Genomic DNA, 3,737 nt, shown 5'->3' with positions numbered 1-3,737 from the left:
TTTTTTTCTTTTTTTTCTTTTTTTTTTTTTTTGTTTCAAAGTCTGATATTAATAATCCCTCTATGCCCCTCTTTCCGGGTCATTACGGTACTGCTGGTCTCTAATCAATCCTAATGCGATGGCAATTGGAGTCTCTGATGAATGCATCTCAGGTTTCTTGTAATGGCTCTACCACATTTTCCTGGACCTCCTCCTTTAACCTGAGATGCCAGGGGGACGTCTCCGTTCTCAGCTGCTGATTACTTCAAGATGTTCGGCTGCTGCGGGGAGAGCGAGCGGCCGGGCTGCCCCCGATCAGCCTCAGCTCCGCGGGATGAGCGCGTTCCTAAAGCAAAGGACCACGCCGGGGATTGAGCTCGTCGCTCCCACGCGTGTCCGCGTGCGTGGAAAACCCCACCGAAGTTTCCCCCTCCCAGCACTTTGCGGCTGCGGTTCCCCAACGCGACTCCCCCAAAGCTCCCCCCGGCCTCGTGTCCGACAATACCCACGCGTGTCCGACAGTTCCCACTCGTTTTCTTCCCGTTTCTCAGCAGAACGGAATTACCACGACCCGAGGCGATGCCGGTTGCAGCTTTCTGCCCCTTTCTCACGAGCTCTCCCACCCCGAGCGGGGCCGCAGGAGCAGGCGATCCCCGCACGGCGCTCCCCGCTGCCACCCGCGTTCCCGACACGCGTGGGCCTCCGGCTTCCACGCTCCCAGTAAATGCGTGTGAACGCTCGGTGGGGATCGGAAACGAACGGTCGCGTTTCCACGCACCGAGATGCGACAGAAAGAGGAATTCCCCGCAGAACGGCAGCGAGGGCTCAGCCGCGGCTGCGCTGCCCACGCGTGTCCCCACCTCAGCAGCGCTGCCGGTGAATTGCGGGCAAAAACCGAAACGAAACAGCGAACGGAGAGAGCAGTGCTCAGCCCACGCGGGACGGAGCCACACGAGGGGCTGCCCACGGCGTGTCCCAAAGCCACTCGTGTGCGCGTCCCATCCGTGGCACCGCTCCCCGCACGCGTGGCTGCGCGGAACCGAACCGCCCCACGCGTGTCCCGGCGGGGGGTTGGCAGCCGCTGCTTCTTTAAGGGGTGGTGAGGAATGGGGATGCCCGGCAATGGGAGACTGAGGACAGAGTTGGAGTCGGCCACGAAAGGGTGGCTATGTGGTTGTTTTGCAGGGCCGGGGTTTGGGTTTGTATGTATGTTTGTTTGTTTTGTTTGTTTCCCGTGCTATGTTACAATGCTTTTTTTTTCTTCTTCTTTTTGTGCAAAAAGCGCTGAAAATATTTTTCAAAAAGGGAGGAAAAAATTGTTAAAAAAAAAAAAAAAAAAAGGAAAAAATGGGGGGGGAAATGAATAAAAAGGGAAAAAAAAAGTCCATTTTGGATGGGGGCTGCCACTCCTCCCCACGTTGTGGCAGTACTCAGCCCTCTCCCAGAACCCCGCTGGTACTGGGAGAGGGTGGACGACGACACCCGCTCCATTCTCAGTGCTTATCCCTTCCACGGTGCCTCATTTCCCCACTGGCACCTATGGGGCAGCCTCGTACACCCTTCTTTTTGTCCCTGTGAAGGCTCCATCCACGCCCCCAGTCTGGGAGATGCAAAACGCAGCACCGCGCAGTGCACGGGTACCACATTTCCATGCGGGGCTGTTTGCCTACGCTTTGCATTTGGGCACTGAGCAAATATTTTCTCGGCAAGGCGATTTCGCCCGACGTGGCTCGGGGTGCGATCCGCAGCTCTCGGGAGCGTCCCATCCCATCGCATCCCATCGGTTCCGTCGCATCTCATCGAATCCCAGCCCATCCCGGTGGGTCGGTGGTGGCAGCGTGGGGCGGAGGGGACCTTTCACCTCCCATTAGCGATGCCACCGGGCAGTGCGGGGCCGGGGTCAGCCCGCAGATGGCACGCGGTCTGCTCAGCGCCGCCAGCTCCAGCTTTGAAATTTTAGAGAGGGGAAAGGTCAGCTCATGTCGAGGCGGGTGCTGGCGGCGGGCGGGTGCCCTCCATCTGCCTCTGCTGCACCGGGGGATGCTCAGCCCGCGGGTGAGCAGGGAAGCACCGAGATGCTTTCGCCTCTCTTTGCCTTTAAAGGGAATTGCTCTCCCAGCACCGCGTTGTTTTTTTTCCTTTCTCTCCCTGCTTCTCCCATGAGTGATTATCTTTTCCAGCAGCACAACGCAGCTTGCCGGGGGAATCGGCTCTGAGCGCAGCAGATCAGAGTGGTGGATCAGCTCACCGCCCCGCACCGGGTGTATGATTTCATCGACCTTCAGCAGTGCCTCGCCTCCATGGAGACTGCACTCCTCGCTCCTGAGCCTTGCTGGGTTACTTCAGGGTTTGTGCTCCTGGATCTCAGAGAGGCACATCTATACAGGTGTGTTTTTCTCATTCCAAAAGAGGAAAAAGGCAAAAGCGTTGTATTTGTGTTTGGGGATATGCTTAGGGATATCGATGGGGCAGTTCTCCCAGGTGGGGATGCTGAGCTTTGCCCACAGCCATCACCGCCCATATTAATAGCACCAAACTGAGCTCCTGGTTACCTGAGTGCCACTCTGTCCATTTAAACAGAGCTCACTGTGAGACGAAGCTGGGTTTAACCATAATTTTCTGCTGCTCTCAGGTTGCTGCAGTCTGAAGGAAGCAACACACATTTAATGGGAGCTGAACCGCACGAGGGGCACAGGAGCTTCCTACCAATGAGAATCACATTAAATAATTAATTCCCACTTGCCTCCGTACATTAGTGCTCTCAGCTACAAAAGCCATTCAGCTACGTGAGGCCCCAGGCTCCGAGCATGTGGTGTAGCAGCAGCCCCAGAGCCAGGGCAGCAGGCAGCCAGGGCACCAGGATCAGTGCAGCTCTGCCCTGTACCTTTGGCATATCCAGCTGTGCAGCTCTGCTTTGCACCACTTGGCACATCCAGATGTGCATTTCCTTCCTCCCCCACTCTCTGCATGGCTCACATCTGATTGCTCGATGGCATTGCTTCCAAGGGGTGGCTGAGGAAGCCAGAAGTGTATTTATTTTACCCAAAGCCGGGGAGCTGAATGTTTGAGCCTAAAACCTGAGCACACAAAAGCAGCATGTGGGTCCCTTATCAGCAGAGCTCATCAGAACAGCTCAAAAAGGAACGGAAGGGATTCCTGTTCCTCCTCTATTTGTCCCCCTTGCCCCGCCTGCTGGTTCTCCAAGCAGCCTAGGGTCAGACTGGGAGCTTTTCAGTGACACCAGCTATTAGTAGAAACTTAATTCCTCCTGTTTCATGGTTGGGTTGGATGGGACCTTAAAGCCCACACGGTTCCAATCCCTGCCATGGGCTGGTTGGTCCTCACCAGCTCAGGCTATTCAGGGCCCTATTCAGCCTGGCCTTGGGCACCTCCAGGGGTGGGATGCCTCCAGCTCTCTGGACAGCAGTGCCAGTTATTCCCAGGCACATCTGTGAGCCCACTCTTCCCTTTCTTGAAGAAGTGAGGGCAAAGCTTTTTTACTCAACACAACCGATGGTCCCCGAAGAAGAAGTTTGGCTGAATCATAGAATCAAAGAACATCCCAAGTTGGAAGGGACCTGTAAAGATCATTGAGTCTAACTCAATGCGAATGAAGCTATGAGGTCCCAAAGCTAGCCTGGAGATCTTGCTGATTTTACAACAGAGTCCCTTCCCTTCCCTTCCCTTCCCTTCCCTTCCCTTCCCTTCCCTTCCCTTCCCTTCCCTTCCCTTCCCTTCCCTTCCCTTCCCTTCCCTGT

General features: G+C 55.7%; 1 long non-coding RNA gene across 1 annotated transcript in view; it reads left to right on the top strand.

The window, feature by feature from the left end:
• LOC122193193 overlaps nt 1-2,670 on the top strand; it is a 3,061-nt gene extending 391 nt beyond the window's left edge. The window contains exons 2-3 of the long non-coding RNA XR_006182833.1: nt 2,160-2,365; nt 2,612-2,670. This is a non-coding gene — a long non-coding RNA (uncharacterized LOC122193193). The remainder of the gene's footprint in view (nt 1-2,159; nt 2,366-2,611) is intronic.
• Nucleotides 2,671-3,737: the final 1,067 nt, after the last annotated feature.

This window comes from Lagopus leucura, unplaced genomic scaffold (genome assembly GCF_019238085.1).
Source record: "Lagopus leucura isolate 7727_CA_CO unplaced genomic scaffold, USGS_WTPT01 34767-0_obj-0_obj, whole genome shotgun sequence".
In the NCBI taxonomy this organism is placed as follows: domain Eukaryota; kingdom Metazoa; phylum Chordata; class Aves; order Galliformes; family Phasianidae; genus Lagopus; species Lagopus leucura.
This window is presented reverse-complemented; position numbering and strand designations above follow the sequence as displayed.